Consider the following 22,256-nt stretch of genomic DNA (forward strand, 5'->3'; position numbering starts at 1 on the left):
AGAACACGAACGTGCCGAGCGAGAAGCACGTGAAAAACATGATTTTGAAATGTTGAAGCTCAAGAGAGATTCCTTGGCTTCAGACACATCTGTTGCAGCTGGCCCAAGCTCCACGAGCGCTATCCCTGCACATATTATGGCGACCCCACACATCAAGCTTCCTCCATACAAGGAAGGCGAGCGAATCGAGTCATACATAGCTCGTTTTGAAGACATGGCTCAGCTTTACCAGCTGGATGAGGTAGCTAAGCGGCTTCAGTTTCTTGGCCTGTTTGAGGGCCCTGCCCTCGATATTCTCCACAGAATTCGTGGAGACAATCTCACGGATGAGATGATGAATGCCGCACTCGCCAAAGCGTACTGTCTCACAGTTGACGACACCAAGAGTCAGTTCATGAGGGCGCGTTTACAGGAAAAAGAGACTGACGTTCAGATTTTTGACCGGCTTACTGCTTACTTAGATGAGTGGATGGAGAAAGATGAAACTCCTTCCATGCGTGAGGGGATAATTGACCTCATGCTGCACACGCAGCTAGAAAAGTCATGGCCTACTGAACTTATGGCTCAGCTTAAGATCTGTCAGGTAAAGGATGCCAACCAAATGGTGAAGAAGGGGGATGCATTCTTCACTGCCTACGGGTATTAAACTAGCAAGCACCATACCTGGAACAGGAAAGCTGATAAATCTGGGAAACCGTCTCAGACTGAACCCCAGCAACAAGGCCTTTCTCAGAATAATGGCCAAGGTCCAAAACCGCAGAAGAAGGACCAGGGGCAAAACACTCAGAAACCTGAGTGGAAGCGGTACGATAAACAGAACCCTAACCAGCAGCAGTACCGGTATTTCAAGCAGCAGCAGGGCAAGGACAAACCACGTAACCCTCAGTCAGGACAATCGACTTTAGTGTATCGGAGGCAGGATACAAATGCAGCTCTCATGCCACAACAAGCGTACAGTGGTGCCAACCCTACCAGTACAGGTACTTCTCTGTAGTTCTCTAGCTCCCCAGCGACAGTGAACCCTCCATCTCAGGTGGTCAATGCTCCAGCTCCTCAGGTGGTGAGCATGACCCCTCAGGCATCAAGTTCTCAGGGTGCCACATTTGCTGCATCGTTTGTTCCCCAGTCTCACCAATGACTGGCTGCTACCTCCTCAGACCCTTCCACCAGTAACACTGCCTTTCTTGTTCAGCCAGGGTTTGTGGGAGGTGTTTCTGTAAATGTTCTGAGAGATAATGGTTCCTCAGGTTGCTCTGTCAAGCAAAGTTTAGTTCGGCCCCATGAGGACACGGGTAAGCAGATCCAAGTTAGACTTATTGATGGATCAGTGAGATTGTTCGCTGAGGCACGTATCCAGGTGGCATCTTCTTTCTACACTGGCTTGACAGCTGCTGTTGTCATGCCTGAGCCCTTGTTTGACCTCATTATCGGCAGCATACCCGGGGTCAAAAACAGTTGCGCCGTAGATGTTGCTACTCAGACTTCGGCTGTTGCAGTAACACGAGCCATGGCCAAGGCTCTGAATCGTGTCACCCCGTTGACCGTCGCAAAGCTGCAAGATTTGATTTGTAGTCAAGATGTTGTCCAAGAACAACAGTCTGACCCGACACTTGCCTCAGTGCGTAAGAAGCTGGAGGGTAAAGTGATTAATTATTCACGGGGAGGTCAAGCCAGGTTCCTTCGCAAGCGAGGACGGCTATACCATGAGTCACAAACACCCCAGGGTGAGGTTCGACTGCAGTTTGTCGTTCCCGCTAAGTATCGCCGGGCAGTGTTCGAATTAGGTCATTGTTCAGTCATGGGAGGTCACATGGGCCAAAAGAAAACCTCTGACCACATCCATGCTGACTTTTTCTGGCCGGGAATGGGACAGAAAATAAAAAGGCTTGTGCATTCCTGTGATGTGTGTCAGCGTACCACTGACCAGGGACGTGTCCGTCCTGTGCCATTGAAACCAATGCCTGTAATCTCTGAACTGTTCGAGAGAGTAGCAGTTGACATTGTTGGGCCAATCTCTCCTAGGGCAAGTGATGGATCAAGGTAAATCCTCACTATTGTTGATTTCAGCACACAGTGGCCTGAAGCCGTGGCCCTTAAGAATATAGAGGCCGTCACTGTTGCTGAGGCATTGATTGAAGTGTTCTGTTGTGTAGGTATCCCCAAAGAGGTCTTAAGCGACTGGGGTTCGCAGTTCATCTCTGCGATGAAGAACGAAGCATTTAGGTTGTTGTTCATCCAAGGCCTGCGAACTAAGCCTTATCATCCCATGTGTAATGGATTGTGTGAGAGGTTCAATGGGACTCTCAAGAAGATGGTAAAGTGCATGGCCACCGAACACCCAAAGGAATGGCTGCGGTTCATTGCTCCTCTTCTGTTTGCTTATCAAGAAGCCCCACAGCATTCCTTGAAGTTCTCACCCTTTGAACTGGTGTATGGAAGGACTTGAAGTGGTCCATGGACCACTTCAAGTCCTTCGCGAGTTATGGGATGATGAAGAACCTGACCCTGAAGTCAAGACCACCTACACCTACGTCCTTAATGTAGCTGACCGCCTCCAGTTGACGTCCGAGTTAGCTAAGGAAGAATTGATCAAGGCGCGTGAAGTTCAGAAAGCCTATTATGATAAGAAGGCAAAACTTCGGAAGTTTAGTCCAGGCGATAAGTGCTTGGTGTTACTCCCCACTGCCCAGAACAAGTTGTTGGCACAGTGGAAGGGTCCATTTGATGTAGTAGAGCGCATTTCAGACCTCAGCTACATAATTCAGATGGGGAATCTTCACAAAAGGTTCCACATTAACATGTTGAAGGCTTATCATGAGTCAAACCCCGAGGAGACTGGCCTACGAGTACCTGATGATAGTGACCAGCCACTGGAAGGAACCGGGGCAGCCGCGGTGATCCCAGCTGATGACCATTATGACGAGCCCTTAACCGCTCTGTCCCATCAGGAAGAGACTGTCAGAGATGTTTTACTTAACACTGACTTAGCACTGGGTGATCAGAATGCCATAAGGTCACTGCTTTGTCGGTATGCTGATGTCTTCTCTGACCAACCTAGACTTGCAAAGGTTGATTGTCACAAGATTGAGTTGACCAGTGATACTCCCGTAAAGGTTAAGCCATATCCGATTCCCATGCGACTACTGGGCGCAGTAGACAACGAAATTGCTGATGTGGAGATTGCAGGTATTATTGAAAAGCCCTCATCTCCTGCAGTCCAATGGTAGTAGTCTGCAAGAAGGATGGTGGAGTCAGGATTTGTGGCGACTATAGGAGGCTAAATGCAATCACCAAAGTGGATGCTGAGCCAATGGGTGACCACATTGCCATCTTCTCCAAGCTGGCAGGGTCACGATATTTCACAAAACTCGATTTGGCGAAGGGATTCTTTCAGATTCCCCTTCACCCCGAGAGCCATCAATTCACTGCCTTTGCTACTCCTAGGGGGTTGTATCAGTATATAAAGTCCTCCCATTTGGACTTACCATTTCCCCAGCACTATTCAATCGTGCCATGAGACAAGTGCTTCATGGTATTGTAGGAGTAGAGATGTTCGTTGATGATGTCCTCGTTCATTCTGCCACGTTGGAGGAGCTCCTCAGACTCTTGGAAATTGTCTTCAGTAGACTCCAGGTTTCAATATGACTGTGAAGCCTAGCAAGTGTAAAATTGCTCACAGTGAGGTGGAGTTCCTCGGACATATTGTTGGTAACAATCGCTGCAGGTGTCAGAGTGACAAGATCAGGAAGGTTAGAGAAGCCCCGAGAGATCTTTGCCGCCCCAAAGAACATGTTGTGCAAGGAACCTATCTTGCAGTTGCCTGATTCCAACAAATCTTTCATACTGCGCACTGATGCTTCACAAGATGGAGTAGGTGCCGTATTGATGTGGGAATCGGAAGGTGGAATCTTCCCAGTGGCATACCACAGCCGTAAGCTAAAACCCACCGAGAAGAATTACAGTACTGATGAGAAGGAACTCTTGACCGTGGTTGATGGTGTTAAGTGATATTACTGTTATTTATATGGAGCACCATTCATTCTGGAAACTGATCATATGCCACTCACTAGTCTCTGCATGACTAAGACGGCTAATGCAAGGTTGCCACGCTGGACACTGTATTTACAGCAGTTTAACCTTGTTGTGAGATACATCAAGGGAAGTGATAACGTAGGTGCAGACCTGATGTCTCGCCTGCTAACTGCTGACTAACACGGGCAACTGTTGTATGCTGGGTTCCGTAAGACAGGTGTCCTCAGAGATGTGAGTAATCCAAGGACCAGCCTGGTTCCCAGATAAAAGTCTATCTATCTATTGCCAGACACCTCAATCCCGTTTGGGGTGGCCACAAACAAAATGCCTCCACGTCGCCCTGTCCCCCGCCATTTCACTGCCCTGCTCCCAACTCACACACCCCTCTCTCATATACCTCTCCACCCCATCCCTCCATCTCATCCTCTTCCTCCCCCTCCCTCTTCCCCCCTCCACCTCACTCACATACACTCTCTTTGTCGGTCTTTCACCCTCCATCCTCTCCACATGGCCAAACCAACTCTGTGTGTTCCTCATAACGCTTCCCATCACATCCACATCCACACCACAATGCTCCTTTATATCCTCATTCGTCAGCCTGTCTCTCCATGTGACTCCACAAGCTCCTCTTAAATAACTCATTTCCACTGCTCTCACTCTTGACTTGTTCTTTCCAATAACGTCCAAGCTTCACTTCCATACGTTAGAGTTGGTATCACAATACTGTCATGTAGTAACGTTTTCACTTCCATGCTCACTTCCGTTTCTTATCACTGCTTTCAAAGAACCAGCAACCTATCTTCCCTTTCAAGCACTTCACCTTCCAAACCTCCATCCTTACTCATCACACTACCCAAGTACTTAAACGTACTCACATTTTCCAATTCCTCACTATCCAACCTCGCTGTACATTCACTGACTTCACCTCTCTCAAAGACTATCACTTTACTCTTCCCTACATTCACCTTTAGATTCCGGTTCTTACTCTCCCAAACTCATCCACCAAGCCTTGCAGCTCCCCTTCGTCTTCACTTAACAACACAGTATCGTATGCAAACAACAGTACAGGGAGTTTCCAAACACTATCCTCTCTCACCAGGGCCACTCCAACATCCACTACCCTACCTTGTACCTCTTTTATTACCCCATCCATGTACAGATTGAACAACCATGGAGACATGACACATCCCTGTTTCAACCCAACCTTTAAAGAGAAAAATTCTTTTAATTCACCATCCACATGCACTGCAGCCTTAGCACCATCATACATACTCTTAACAGCATTCAACAATTTCCCATCTACTCCATATACTCTTAATACTTTCTACAATCCTTGTCTATCCACCCTGTCATATGCTTTCTCCAAATCCATGAACGCCGAATACAACTTCTTTCCCTTCTCTAGAAACTTTTCCACTAAAGACCTAAGAATGAATATCTGATCTACACAACCTCTTCCCTTCCTAAAGCCTCCCTGTTATTCTCCAACTAATTCCTCTGTTCTTTCTCTAACTCTGTCAGTAAGTATTCTACCATACACTTTTCCTATTATACTAAGAAGACAAATGCCCCTATGATTACCACACACTTCTTTTTCCCCTTTTCCTTTGTACAAGGGAATAATTATACCTGACTTCCAATCCTCCGGGACTCTTCCTTCCTCCCAGGCCAATCTACACATCTTGCACATCCTTTCTACTACAATCTCTCCCCCATGCTTCAGCATTTCACCACACACTCCATCAATCCCTGGGGCTTTCCCCAATTTAACTTCTTTATTGCTTCCACAAATTCTATTCTACTGATTTCTTCCTGTCTTCTCACCTCCCTCCTTCTCCCAGCCATTCCCCAGCCACTTATACTCGCATTACTTCCGTCCTGTATGTTCAACAATTCCTCAAAGTGTTCTCTCCATCTACTCACTTGTTCTCCCTTCTGCACTAGTAATCTACCATTTTTATCTTTCACTCCCTTGCTAACCTCACTTCCACCCTGTCTTACTCTCTTCACCTCTTTCCAGAACATTTTCTTACTGTCCCTCCACTTTACACTCAAATTCCTTCCAAATTCCTCATCCACTCTCTTCTTACTCTCTCTTACTAATCTTTTCACCTCTCTCTTTCTACATATAACTCTCTCTTCCGTCTCTCAACTTCTTCCATGCCCCTATTTCTCATCCATTCATTGTATGCTTTCTTCTTTTGTGCCATAGCCTGTCTCACCTCTTCAGTCCACCACGCTGTTCCTTGCACCCCCCTCCGTCTTCTCTTCCTCCCACACACCACATCACATGCTGCACATATTTCTTCTGTAAATATCCTACACACACCTTCCACATCCCCTATCTGCTCCAATTCATATTTGCCCAATCGTTCCTCCACTTCTCTCTTATACTCTGCCTTTTTCTCATCCTCTTGTAACCTTTCTACTCTCCTTGCAACTACTCCTTCCTCTCGTCTTTCCCTTCTTCTATTTCTCCATCTTACTTGGATCCTTATTCTGTCCACCACCAAGTAGTGGTCAGAAAGTCCACTCCCCCAACCCCTATAAGCTCTTGCATCCATTACACATCTTCAGATCCTTTCATCCACACACACATAATCAATCATTGCCTTCCTTTCATTCAGTTCACCACCCACCCTGCTCATCACTCACCATGTATACCTGTGGATCATTTTATGCCCGAAGAGGGTATTGGCTATCACCAACCCCCTCCCAGCACAAATGTCCACTAACGCACTGCCTTCTCGTCTATCTCAGCAGGCACACCCCACTCACCAACTATTCCATCCGTCTTCACATTCCCTACTTTACCATTCATATCACTGATCAAAAAAACTCTCTCATTCCTTCCAAAATTTTCCATGCATTTTCCACATTTGTCCAGAACTCTTCTCTCACTCTGCTAGCACAATCTTGCGTTGGCGCATACACACACACAATCGCCCACATTTGTATTCCAACTTTCAACCTTACCCACACAATCCTCGACCCAAGTGATCCATATTGTCTTATGCTCTTCTTCCATCTTTTACTCACAACTATACATACTTCTTCCTTTGCCCTCTCATTCTCACCTACTCCTGCACATATACGCCATCCATCCTCCCATTCTCTCACACTTTCTCCTCTCCATTTTGTTTCAGTTATTCCACATACATCCACATTCTCACCCTCAAGCACCTGGACAATCTCTCTCTCTTTGACCTCATCATTCGCTCCTCTTACATTCCATGTTGCCATTACCAAGTCCTTTGTCCGGTCCTGGGTCGTCATCGTTTGGTCAGTCCTTGTCCGAGGCTTCTTGTTTTTTTTTTTTAGTTAGTTATTTTCCGGGGAGGGGCACTAACCCTCCACCAACCTTTTTATTCACCTTTTACGACAAGCAGGGATACTGGGGGAGTATTTTTGAAAAACCCCCCTACCCCCAAGGGTAAAAGTGTACAAGTAATTTGCTGACGTCTCGCCCGTTGGTCCCACAAGACACGTTACGTCCAGGACCTGTATATACATGTATACCATAAGTGAAGGGGGATGTTTCAGAACCCCGCAGAGACAGTCCGAGGCTGTGTATGAATTACCTTGTGGAATGTCTTGAGCTGTGGGCTTCTCTGAGGATTCCCGGAGAATGCACATTATCCACATGAGTGTTCACACCCATGGTGAGTGTTAAAATGTGACCTGCCCGAGATTGCGTAGGGATTCTCAGCTTCCTGTCATTAATTGTGGGTGTAGTGTTAGGTTAACCAGTAAACTGCTTGTTCTAAGAAATTTGTAAGTTCAAGAACTGGCACATTTCCCGGTTAATAATGTTAGGTTAACTAGAAAACTGCCCATTCTCAAAGATTTGTAAATTCAAGAACTGGCACGTTTCCTGGTTAATAAGCATTAACCAGTAAACTACAAGGGTTCTGAGAGATTTGTAAATCCAAAGACTACGTTTCCTGGTTAATAATAACATAAGTACTGATTGCTAGGCAGAGAGAGAGAGAGAGAAATGACACTTTTGATGCTCCATCTTGATTCCTTTTGCAGGTGCAGGTGGCGGGTGCAGCATTATCGTGCAGGTCAGCTGGTCGTCCCTGTTGCACGCTGCCGCCTCTTCTCTTCTCCCTCGTCGTCTCTTTACTATTAATTTGTATTATATGATTTTACATGTAGGCACAGTTACACCACAACCGTCACACCTACACTGTGTATTACATACATCACGCTACATAACAATTAGTCATTAATGTACATGTAGCGAACTTTTTGCTCAGTTTGACCTGAGTACAGGATTTTTCACCGTCGTCACAGAGTTTTTTCCCTCAAGCTTGCTTCTATTAATGTAAATACGAGTTTTTTTTTTCACTCATTGGCGACTGTCACTTTCTCCTGTAGCAGGATAGCACACACACACCACTGTGTGAATCTTGTGTGACTGAATAGGATTTATATGTATGTATATTGAATTTTTTTTTCCTGAGAAAAAAAAAAACATTTTGATGGGGCATAATGTCACGAGTTGGTGCGATCCTTTGTTTAAATAAACTCGTGACATTGAACTTTGGTGGGAAACTGCTAATTCTAGTGGAATCCCAGTATGTATCACTCAGTCAGCCGCCATGTATTCACCCGATCGGGAGTGTTTTCAGAACCATTTTTCACTGTTTCATCAGTGATCGTCTTTGTGCATGACATTAGGACCTCCGCTGGGTGATTTATTGTGGGTGTGTATTGCTTACACTAAATTCGTTAGCCATTAGCAAGTGCGGCCCGCTCTTGCCTCTCTCTCACAATTTGAATTTAGTCAATCGTGGATCGTTGTGAGATAAGGACTGTTGTGCTCCAGCGTGAAGCAGTGCCGTCATTGTACAGCGAGTTCCTGAATCTCCACCTAGTGTGAGCTGGCGAAAGGTTTAGCATGTGTGGCAGCGTCCTTCCTCAGCAATGACGCTCAGTTCATCCCACCTGGCCCCTTTTCTGACCAGTATTTTTCTTTCGTTTTTCCTAGGCTTAAGAGTTAGCTTTTGAGTGTGCGAGTGAGTGTGTTCTTATTTTGAATTCATTTTGAAAAATGTAACATAAATTTATCTCACTGTAATCAATAAATTTACAGTTCTTTTCTCTTGAGCTTAATGTAATGTAAACTCGTGTTTTATTTCTCCACATTAAGCTTATTTTAGTTATAGCTCCTAGTTTGCATAAACACTTTGCATTATTCATAACTGGTACTTAGGCCAGTCCTTTTTATTAACTTAAATCTGCTGTGAAACCAGGAGTTAATGCACCAGCAAGAACCTGTTTATCATTAATATCATTAGATATTGATTGTCAGGGGTGGAGTCATTTTCTCCAGAGGCTAACAGTACCAATAAACAGCTCATGTGAGTAATTAGTCTCTGCTGTGTACTGTTGAGAAAGTTTATAAATTCTCGTCCTTAGAGAATCGGCGAAGTAAGCCAGAATTAAGTAATCATTGCTTGATTTTCACAAGTCAGTTCTTTGTCCTGTTCTCAAGTATTATTGAATATTATTCTTTAATATTGTATAATCTCAAAAAACCCCGTGACAGTCACCAGAATGAGATTCAAGCCTATAGCTATCTAGGTGGCCTTGGTTAGCAGGTCTAGTGCACAACTTGTAAACCCTGTTTTGAACCGGTCAAACTTTTATTTGTTTCCCTAGTATTCCTGTTCATCTGGGTGCAACCTACTCAGGGAAGAATTGGGATTTCACTAAAATTCATTGTCTGCCTTAATGATGCCATTTTAACCCGATAGATATTAATATTAAACCTTCTTCTTGTGACCCGTCTCTCCTTCTCCTTCCTTCCATCTCACATTTCGCCCTCTCTCTCTCTCTCTCTCCACTTTCTTCTTGGATAATGTTCCTCTTAAAAAAGAGGATGGAGTTAGTTACGTTTAAAAAGTTAATTAACTCACTTACCCCCCCCCCTTCATTTCCTCTTCACCTCGTTCAACTACGCCATTCCCATTATGAAGGAAGGTGGAGAACAATGAACCTCCCTGCCTCAAATCATAACCCATAGGGGTAATCGGGCATTACAACCCATTGTGCAGTCGAAGGGCATAAAAGTATATGAAATGACTAAGTTAACACACGCCACAAAGCCAGCCAGGAGACAAAGCGTGTGTGCTGGGCAATCCCCAGGCCCTGTCTTCCCCTTTACTATTTTTTAATCAGCCCATACCTCACAGACCGGGCTAATGTATGGCCCGGCCTGCACTATAGGTTCAGGAAATCTATAAACGAACGAACGATCGAGCTAAGTTAAATTGTTCCATCAGCCTCCTTTTCCCACTGCTTCCCCAATCTGTCCAGTAAGCTGAAATCATCCGAAACGTAGCTGTTTGTGAGGCTGGTGCCACACTAGTGTATAACCCTGTAATGAAATGAAGAGAAACCACTTACTTGGATCACTACAAGTTAACTTGTTATTTTGACTGTTGCTGTTGTTCATCTTTCTTAACCTCGGTCTGCCTGGCCGACCAGACCCGTCGACCGTAGGTAAGTTGCTGAGCTTATGGGTTCGTTCCATAGGTTCCTTTCACCCCTGATGTTGTCTGCATCTTGTGTGACATGTGCTGTTCAGTGTTCCATTATGCGTGCTATGTTGTGTGCACCTGCTCTACGAGCGGGGCATGTGTCATCTGTGATTCCACCCAACCCGAATATAAGCTGTATTCCTATGGGGGGCTGGGTGATGTCCTAATCTAAGCCTACCTAGGCGTACTTGACCAGATCAATTTAATGATACCTCTAATAACGATGGAGACTTGTAATACGGTGTTTTGATCGAGGTGTATTGCCCTGCACGTGAATTGAATGTGTACAGATAGGCGTTTCTTCGTTGCTAGTGCTGGAATATCTGAACGTGGGTGTTGTAGAAATGGGTCTGGTAATGTTTGTGTGTGATTGTTTAATGTGTCCAGTTGTGTTGTGAGGCTTTGTCGTGTAATGACAATGGTGATATGTTTAACACAGACTGTCGCTTAGAACTCTGTGCCTTTCTTATTCACTAACTAAGAGGACTTTAGTCTCAAAGAGAAAGTGATGCGTGGAAGTGGTTTGGGTTCAGCCAGTAGTAAGACATTATTCTTTATACTTTGCAAGGTGCTGAAGCGGGTGTCAAATAGGATGGAGGCCCATCCCTGGGAGGTCTACGGCAGTGGTTTCCAACCTTTCTAATTCTCGCCCCCCCTCACTGAATGACACATTCCCTGCGCTCCCCTTCCTCAGATACTGTATTTTACTGGCATAGTTGGCACGTCAATAAATATCATATATTCTTAATCTTTGAAACTGTTTATATATTCAGATAACTAGATTTCTTATTCATATCTGAAATATTTTCTCCATATTTTGAAATTACTGAATTCCATCATAATTCATAGTTTTCAAATATAATTACCCTCTTTATCAAGCCTTCGCGCCCCCACCTCCCCCGGCAGCCCTTCGTGTCCCCCTAGGGGGGCGAGCCCCACAGGTTGGAAACCACTGGTCTAGGGCATCTCTGCTGTGATATATTGTTTGTAGAGTTGCGAAAGGCTTTCTTTTTGTTACCCAAAGTCAGTCCCAGTAAGTGCCCTGAGTGTGTTGAGTTGGGGGTGCACCTCCTCTTGATGTCATGTATATGGTCCTTTGATTCCAATGTCATATATCACTTGGAAGATCTTAGAGGGGTGAGTGGGTGACAGGCATGTTGTTGTGACGTTAGGGGAGTACCTGTGCTCAAGCTTGCTGCTGGTGACGAGTGTAATGGTGGATTTGGCTGGAGCGATCTTCAGTTGATAACTGTGCTATAGATTTATCCACCTGAGTGTCTGAGTGGAAACGGGCAAGTGAAGCCCCCCTCAGTTGATAACTGTTACTAAAACAGTATAATATGAGAGACTGAGGCAAACAAATCACTTTTTTACAATATTTAGAACAACTTGTATTGTTTGCATGTTTTTTTAATATTAGTGAAAATGATAAGCTACTCAATCATCATTACGATATATTCCAAGGACTCATTTAGTATTAACGCGTTAATCTCATTAGTGTGCGTCAATGTTTTCGAGCAGTGAAGAGAAATAACTGAGAAGGGTTTAGGGAAAAGTTTAGAGGTGGACATGATGTTGGATGGATATTTTTGCTAAATAAAATATATGGTAACGATTAAGCGATTAGAAAACATGAAATAAAATATGAAAGAGCACAAGACAAAAGTTTTGTCAGATTTGTTTTATTTGTCCTGTTCAAGAAGTGAAGGGAAGGAGGAAAGGCAAATACTCGGACTGGAGGGTGAGTAGACGAGGAAGGAAAGGGAAGGCAGGGAGTGGAGGAGGGGGCGAAAGAGAGTAATGATGGATTTCGTTACTTTAATAATAATAAACTGTGGGTAAAGGTGGCTGTACAATGTGATCTTGATAGACGTTTACATCAGTACTTCAGCTATGATGCAGACAATTAATTGATATAGTGGGATAATCTTGAATTCTTCGACCTTCCATCACCTCCAGGTATTTTTTTTTCATATAGTAGAGATTTTTCGAATGAAGAGAGAGACGTATAGCTCTCTTTTACTCTGTCACTGTGATAAGTCTTCCCAGATTTGTTTTTCATTAACTAGAGAAGGTGTTATTTGCGCAAAACGCTGGATAGGAAATACAATACTGTGTGGGAAATTTCGGTAGCGATTGCTGTTAAGGGATGTCGCAAGTTCAAAATGGCGTCCCGAACAGAGTATAGGGACGTGCACACCTACATGCACAAGAAGCCCAGCTTGTAGCATACCAACTAAAACATCTTCACTATTAAAGTGCAAAGCTACTTGCAAGGTCCCGCTAACCTTCGTAGGAGTCGCAAAATCAAGTCGCAGAACTTGTTCCCGACCTGTATATAATAATTCCGTGGCCTTTTTTTTTTCATACCTACATAGAGCAGGATCACTAACAACAGTACGCGAGTTACACGAAAAAAAAAAAAAAAAAAACTTTAGCATTCATATCTCTTCTGTAAATATGTTGAACTTCGTGGATACGTCTCGGCTCATTCCACGAATGCATTTTAAATATTTTGTATCAGTAATCTCGGTGGCGATTATCGTATTATTAAAAGTCGTTGAATTTAGCAGCCAACTTCTATAAACAGATCATAAATTACAAAACATTTTTTTTCTTCTAAAATTATTCTTAGGATGTTGAGATGGAAAACGAAGAAAAACAGGAGATGAATAAAGCACAGAAAAAAAGAGAACATTTGGGATGGGAGGTAATTCAAAGTTCTGTACCCTTACTACATTCCACAACTACAAAAACTGTGTGATGACAGTGTAGAATTTAGTAACAGGTATAGAACTCTGAATCTTTTCCCATCCCCATTGCTCTCTTGTTTTTGTGTTTTATTCATCTTTTGTTCCTGCTCGTTTTTCATCCATGTATTCAGTGGCGTATTAATTGGGGGGGGGGGGGACCGTCCACCCTGAGTGACAGCCATAGGGCGGGTGCCATTTAGTTGAATGGTAACTTTTACATTTCACTGTTTCAAGGTTTTTAGTATTCCTGTCAGAAATTAGACCGAATGTAAATGATTCTGTAGTGCCTAATATTCATTAAACCTGAATCATGAAACTACAGTAAAACGATTACAAAAAAAGAAAATATATGTATATATGTAGCATGTATGACCGTGCCTTTTTGAGGGACGACTCACGAGCGTACTTGAGCCAAAAGTTTTGGCCTACATATTTAATGTAGATCTACAGATCTGTATATGAACAACATTTAATAACGTATTTGATAAGCTTAATTAGAGTCATAATAAACTTTCCTGAAATTTCATTTATACATTATTCATCACTGGGAGGTAAGAGGTGCCAGTGGATAGATCCACCCCGAGTGCCAAATACTCTAGGAATGCCCCTGCACATTTATCATAAAGCAGTTTAGGATGAAATGTTTGTTTTCTAGTAATAATATTAGTCCAGTTATAAATTCTCATAATTTCCCCCGGAATAAATTTTAGTGGGCTGACTTATTCCTTCTGCCATAGTGAATGTACTGTACGTTCGGGGCGGAAAAGGGTATTAGGTCTAGGGACGCACATGTGCTATATGCTCATGGGTTTTGTGTTTTGTTTTTAAATTTGGTGTTTCTCATTTTTGGTGGGAGCTACTGCCTCACCATGCCCCAAAAGTTCCAAGTCCTCGACACTCATCCCCAGTTACCCAAAAGTGCTCAGAAAGGGAACTCATCCAGACTTTGTTCACTTCGCTGTTCTTGGTATTACCAGAACAGTGAAATATGTACATGACAAATGAGTGAAGGTGAAGTATATATAGAACGTTGTGATATTATGTAGATTTTTTGAATATTCAAGGTATATGGCGAAAATAAATATATGAATGTTCAACAGAGTGAAATGACAATGTATACTTAGGTAATATATAAGGCTAAATGAACACTCAGTAATCGAAAGTGCCATTTACAACTCGGACAGATACAAATTGGTACAAATAAATTTAGTGAAAAAAGGCCCATGAAACATTTCTCACACTGGTATTCCTGGGTGTCTGAAAAGTTTCACTAGCTTGAATCAAGTGATCGGCACACTGAAATGAATTAATACAAGTTGGTACTCCCATTGTAACGCCGTTTGGAACTTAGTAGGAAATATATGCATCATTTCCTATTGTTAGACACGTACGCAGATCGTGTTGTGGTACTTTAATATTGTTATGAGTGTTGAAGTCATATTCAGACATTTAACAAAGTGATGGTTTTGTTTTGCAAATGTTATTAAGTAATGTAAACATTCGATCTAAGTTTACTGACATCAATACATATAATGCTGATGTTAGAAATATTAATTTCAAATGCACGCTCGTTCTTTAACACACAGCTCTGTACCTAAAACGAAGGTAAACCCGATAGTAGACCCTTGAATTTTCAGCCAAAAATATAGATTGCAAGTCAAGTATAATAATTCCCATATACAAAGAGGAAGAGGAAAGACAAGTTCGCAGCAAACAAAGGGGTATATCTCTTCTCAGTGTAACAGGAAAAAAATTATTATAGGATACCTGTCGACAGGCTTAGAGATACAACCGATGAGTTTCTTGGAGAAGAACAAGAGGGATTTACGAAGGGGACAGGTTTTGTGGAGTAATTATTCGTTCTTAAGATGTTAAGTGGAAAACGATCTAGAGAAGGGAAGGAAGTTGGATGCTGTCTTCATGGATCTGTGGACATCATATGATAGTTGATGGAAAAGGAAAGTGTAAGGTACTGGAAAATTAATGGAGTAGATGGTAAGTTGTTGAATATGTTAAGAGTATGTGTGAGGGCGCTAGGGCTGCAGTGCGTGTGGAGAGTGAAATAAGTGAGTTGTTTGGTCTGAATTGGACTGAAACAAAGACGTACTATGTCTTCATAGTAGTTCAAAATGATTATGGGCAGAGTTGTAAGAAATACAGTGTACGACAGTGGATGTTTGAGTGTCCTTAGGGAGACAGGGTCGGGCTTCAAATGATCCTTTATTGTCGTTTCATGATGACATTGTGAAAATGAGTAGCAAGGCTTGGTGAATAAGTTTAGCATTGTATGTAAGAAACGAAATGTACAAGAGGATGTAGTTTAACATTAATATTACAATCTCTGAGAGACATTAAATCAAACAATTCGCAGTGGAACTGGATTGTTAGGAAATGGAGAATGTGAATACCTTCATCCTTTACGTATTGTCATGAGTAAGGATGGAATTTTAGATATAGAAATGCAAGAAAAGGTACAGCTGTGAAGAAAGGTTGTTGATTTACTGAGAGAAGTGCTATGGAAAAGGGAAACGAGTATGGAAGCAAAGAAAAAAAAAAGTCATATCATGACAATAGTGTGATCCCATCTCAAACGTATGGATGCGAAGCTTGGAGCTTGTTGGAGGCACACAGGTCAGGAATGAGAGTAGTGGAAGTGAGTTATCTGGAAGAGGCATAATTTGTGAAGTTACATGGAGAGAAAGACTGACAAATGAGAAAGTGAAGGACAGTTGCAATGTTCATATGGATGTAACTGAAAGTGTTAGCAAAAATATTCTAAGATAGTTTCATTATGTAAAGATGATGAAAAATGATTGACTGACTAGAGTGTATGTAAGTGAGGTGGAGGGGGGAGGGGGTAGTTCGAGAATGAAATGGAAGGATATAGTGGAGAAATATATGAAAGAGGGGAGTGTGATTTGCAGGTGGGGCTGACAAATGTTAAAGGAGAGCGTGACATGGAGGCAATGTGTTTGTGACCACCCCTCACAGGATTAATGCGTCTGGTAATAGATAGATATGTACTAGGGTAGCTTTGAGTCACGTTGGACACCATTCACATAGCTCGAACCAAATGTAATTTGCAACCATGAGACATAAATGAAATATCCCAGGTAAATCTTTGTCCAATAATGCATCGCTGTTTATTTATATATATATATATATATATATATATATATATATATATATATATATATATATATATATATATATATATATATTACCATGTGTTCATTCATTTAATTTTTTTATCTATCTCTATCTATTGCCAGATGCCTTAATCCCATACGAGGTGGCCACAAACAAATCGCCTCCACGTCCCCCTGTCCCCCGCCATTTCACTGCCCAGCCACACCCCTCTCTCTCTCATATACCTCTCCATTTCATCCCTCCATCTCATCTTTGGCCTCCCCCTCCCTCTCTCCCCCTCCACCTCACTCACATACACTCTCCTCGTCAGTTTCTCACTCTCCATCCTCTCCACATGGCCAAATCACCTCAGTGTGTTCCTTCTAACGCTTCCTATCACATCCACATCCACACCACAACGCTCCTTCACATCCTTATTTGTCAGTCTGTCTCTCCATGTGACTCCACAGGCGCCTCTCAAATAACTCATTTCCACTGCCCTCACTCTTGACTTGTGTCCCTCCAACAACGTCCAAGTTTCACTTTCATACGTTAGATTTGGTATCACAATACTGTCATTTAGTAACTTTTTCACTTCCATGCTCACTTCCCCGTTTCTTATCACTGCTTTCAAGGAACCAGCAACCTTTCTTCCTTGTTGTACCCTTCCAAGCACTTCACCCTCCAAACCTCCATCCTTACTCATCACTCTACCCAAGTACTTAAACGTACTCACATTTTCCATTTCCTTCTCATCGAACCTCACTGTACATTCACTAGCTTCACTTATCTCGAAAACCATAACCTTACTTTTCCCTACATTCACCTTTAGATTCCGTTTCTTACATACTCTCCCAAACTCATCCACCAAGCCTTGCAGCTCCCCTTCGTCTTCGCTTAACAGCACAGTATCATCTGCAAACAACAGTACAGGTAGTTTCCAAACACTGCCCTCTCTCATTAGGACCACTCCAACATCCACTGCCCTACCTTGTATCTCTTTTATAACCCCATCCATGTACAGATTGAACAACCATGGAGACATGACACATCCCTGTTTCAACCCAAGCTTCAAATAAAAAATTCACTCAGTTCACTATCCACACGCATTGCAGCCTTAGCACCCTCATACATACTCTTCACAGCATTCAACAACTTCCCATCTGCTCTATATATTCTTAATACTTTCTACAATCCTTGTCTATCCACCCTGTCATATGCTTTTTTCAAATCCGAGAAGGCCGCATACAACTTCTTTCCCTTCTCTAGAAACTTTTCCACTAAAGATCTAAGAATGAATATCTGATCTACACAACCTCTTCCTTTCCTGAAGACTCCCTGTTCTTCTCCAACTAATTCCTGTTATTTCCCTAATTCTGTCAATAGGTATCCTACCATACACTTTTCCTATTACAGTAAGAAGACAAATGCCCCTATGATTACCACATACTTCTTTTTCCCCTTTCCCTTTGTACAAGGGAATAATTATACCTGACGTCCAATCCTTTGGGTCTCTACCTTCCTCCCAGGTCAATCTTCACATCTTCCACATCCATTCTACTACTATCTCTCCCCCAAGTTTCAGCATTTCACCACACACACTTCATCAATTCCTGGGGCTTTCCCTATTTTGACTTTCTTCATTGCTCCCACAACTTCCATCCTACTGATTTCTTCCTGTCTTCTCACCTCCCTCCTTCTCCCAGCCATTCCCCAGCCACTTATATTCCCATTACTTTCATTCTCTATGTTCAACAATTCCTTAAAGTGTTCTCTCAATCTGCTCACTTTTTCTCCCTTCTCCACTAGTAATCTACCATTTTTATCTTTCACTCCCCTACTAACATCATTGCCACTCTGTCTAACTCTATCTCTTTATCAGAACATTTTCTTACATTCCCTCCACTTTGCACTCAAATTCCTTCCAAATTCCTCATCCACTCTCTTCTTACTCTCTCTTACCAATCTTTTCACCTCTATCTTCCTTTCTACATATAATCCTTTCTTCCCTCTCTCAACTTTTTCCACTCCCCTATTTCTCATTTATATGCTTTCCTCTTGTGTGCCACAGCCTGTCTCAGCTCTTCATTACACCAGGCTGTTCCTTGCACTCCATTCGTCTTCTCTTCAACCCACACACCACCTCACATGGTGCACATATTTCTTCTGTGAGTATCTTGCACACACCTTGCCGCTTGAAAATATTCAGTGGAGTTACTTGTGTACCAGATAAAGCCAGAATTCCTAGGACTTGAGTGATGAGTGAATGGAAGCGTGGCCCATTGGAATGGGCAACCTTGGACTGTCTGGACGTTGCTACTCCTCACCCTGCCCTAGGGTGGGAAAGGAGATCCGGATGATGATGATGATGATGATGATGAAGTTACTTGTACTTTGATGATCATTACATAGTTCCTACGTAATTACATTGGGTATACAGCGAAATGCGTAAGTCTTAGGTATATCTGCAGTTTTAACTAACCGTTTAACGTTTCCTTATCGCCAGAAAAGAAAAAAAAAATCGTATACAGTGTGATGTATTCTGCCATTACATCTGGCTGAAGGTGACTTTGTGAAAGACTCGAAAAATCCCTGTCTGGAGGGAACAAAGGTGCTGCAATATGCCCAAGGCGGAGTGACTGTCAAACACGACACAACGTAACTTCTACTTCATTGTAGAATTCACTCAAGGATATCACTTAATATTACTGAATACGCTCACTTATCCATCTTAACTACGTAATTTCTTCTAGAAATAGTAATAAAGATAAGAGTCTTTGGGGTACTTAATTCACTCAGTATTGGCATGTATTGTATAAGCGGGGGTGACATGGTAGTTCAGATTTTATGACAAATTTTTCCACCCTCCAAAATCCAGACACAGCACCATCCATGGAGTGGTAGGAAAGAGCCTGGACAAATTTAGTTATTTTTCTTTAACCATATAAGTTCTTAACGACTAAAGAAAACCAATTGTTAACAAAGACGATTACCATCATCATTTCGCATAGCTTCTTATTTCCAGCTGAGTTCGTTTGTTTGGTCTGTTCAACAACATACTGTGCACACAACATACTCGTAACAAGATGACTGTTGACTCAGCTCAGGACAGTATGTAAATGGGATAACTGCAGTAACCTGGCCCATTTCGGGAAGCCTTCATTTAAGAAAATTACTTAAAAACAATAATAACAGAGGAAAAGAAAAGGCTCTCATCCGTTCTGCTAACACTCTAGTTGAACTTGTTCAGAAAAAAAAAATGAGTACCATACAGTATACAAATCCTGGCATGGAGGAATGACACAGGAGCCAAAGAACAAAGAGAGAGAAGGAGAGGTTGAGAGAGCAAAGATGGCTGGATGGAACTATTCTCGTCGTACAACAGCAGTATCATAAGTGGATAAAGGATGGAAATATCAAATGCATTATTAAGAAATTGTGTTTATTTTGAGCAATGAAATAGCTACAGTATAATTCTAACCCTCTGCAAGTATCAACACTGAAAAATCTGGCTGCGTATAGACCGTGCTCAGGAAGAGTGTGGGAGGGAGGAACGGAGGGAGGCGGTTAAAGAATGGTGAAAGGAGAGGAGAGACGAAGGAACACTGGATATTAGAAGTGTGTGTGTGTGTGTGTGTGTGTGTGTGTGTGTGTGTGTGTGTGTGTGTGTGTGTGTGTGTGTGTGTACCACTTGAGCCAAAACGTCGATGCAGCTTCAGAACTATCACACAACTTTCAAATTCATCACCAGGTCACGGGGTCGAGGCCAAAGCTTATTTTGAGGGCTAAGGACAAGCCCGAATCCAAAGCCAATTCAGGGAGCATTTCTTTATGCATGGTAGAAGGAACCAAAGACCAGAAGACAGCAAGAATGATCTCTCCATGAAAAAACAAAAAGAAGACAACAGAGAGCCAAATTCAAGATTCATTCATTTCGAGATGCCTAAACACACTGCGTTTGAAAGACTGGAGATCATATACGCTAGGAAATACATACAAAGGAAGACAGATACAGAGCTGACCTATTGCATACATAAAGGACCGGGATTAACGGTTTACTTTTTCATTAGATAGTTGGACAGGAAAGGGGTGAGAAATTATTGTTAGACGGGAGCCACACGCCCACCTTAAAGGTGGAGGGATGCAAGCAGACAGTTCATAGGAGCAGTGACCATTGAAGTAGCGATAGAAAAGAGATAACTATGCAACAGTGAGGCGAAGAGATAGAGGTTGAAGGGAGCCAGTAAGAGGAGGAGAGTTACTGAGACGAGAAGCCTTTGACTCCACCTTGTTGAGAAGAACTGTATGTGGGGAACCTCCGCACACATGAGAGTTGTACTCTACACAGGTGTGATTAAAACCTAAAATTATCAACTGTGCAGGGGTAAAGAGGGCTTAAGCACACCTAATCTCTTGGAAGCAGATTTTGCTAGAGGTAATATCATCTGTCGAAGAAAATCCCGAGAACATGAAACCCGAAATATCTTCAAAGAGGATGCTGAATTGATTTGAATAATGTTAAGAATTAGGGGATATTCATGGGGAGGACTTTGTCGGGGTGAAAGATGTAAGAACTGAGTTTTCGATGCATTAGAAACAACTAGGTTACTTGTGCCCCAACCAGAGATATGAGCCAAGTCAGACAGGTATGCCATACCTCATACTGTACCTTGTTTGCTGAAGTAACTGCTGAGATGGACGCTACGAGAAGAGAGTGGCAGGGTGAAGTGTGGAGTCATCAGCGTATGAGTGGATAGGGTTAGATTTACAACTTTGGAGGCCATTGATGAATAAAGGGAAGAAAGTTGGTGACAGGACAGAGCTCTCAGGAACTCCACTATCGATAGCTGTAGGAGAAGAACGGTTGCCATCTACAACAGCAGCACGACTAGAAAGGAAGCTAAAGGTGAAGGCACAAATAAAAAGATAGAAAGTGTAACAGAGCAGTTTGGAATTTATGATTTATGCCAGACTCGATCAAAACCCTCTGAGATATCAAGTGCAGTGGCAAAGCTTTCGCCAAAGTCCTGAAAGAAGGATGACCAGGTGTCTGAAAGGTGGGTGAGAAGATCGTCAGTAGAGCGATGCCGAGATCCTGAAACTGTGCGTAGGCTGAGTCATGGCCTCATGTCTGATAATTGAGAACCTGGGTGTGATATCGACTGTTGTGGCTTCTGTTCCAGTAGATTTTATATTTTTAATACAAGGTAGAGGGAACCAAAGACTGGAAGCCCGCAAGACTGTTCTCTTCAAGAAAACAAAGTAAAAGAGAGTATTGATTATCTGCCTTAATGATCCACGTGTGGTCGATAGGCATATGACTTGGATCTTTTCCTCCGTTCTCCTCCTTCTTCTGAAGTTCTCGATTACATTATTCATGGGACCCATGCCAGCTTTTCCATTCTGATCCCTCAGTACACTCAGTCGACCTAGGTAAATTTGCCTTTCTTTTCAACATGGTACCTATATATATATATATATATATATATATATATATATATATATATATATATATATATATATATATATATATATATATATATATATATATATATATATATTGGTGCATATTTCTTCATCTCGATTATATAAGATTCACTGACATGACTTCCATCTAATTAATATTGTATCTTTTCTCCCCTCTCCAATTTTGACTTTCGACAGAACCTCTCATTCTCTACCACTCCAACAATACCAGTTAACCAGTAAAGTGAGCTTTGTGAGCGCGTGACACGTGAGCAAGCACCACTTTATCACAATTTCCCTCTGATAGATGGAGACAAAATTGTCA

The 22,256-nt window shown here is 42.5% G+C and overlaps 1 pseudogene; it reads left to right on the forward strand.

The window, feature by feature from the left end:
* Positions 1 to 22,256, forward strand: part of LOC145406406 (uncharacterized) — a 466,334-nt pseudogene that overhangs the window by 10,592 nt on the left and 433,486 nt on the right.

The sequence above is a fragment of the Coenobita brevimanus genome, chromosome 70 (assembly GCF_032717465.1).
Source record: "Coenobita brevimanus isolate Jiangsu-jjx chromosome 70, ASM3271746v2, whole genome shotgun sequence".
NCBI classification, from domain to species: domain Eukaryota; kingdom Metazoa; phylum Arthropoda; class Malacostraca; order Decapoda; family Coenobitidae; genus Coenobita; species Coenobita brevimanus.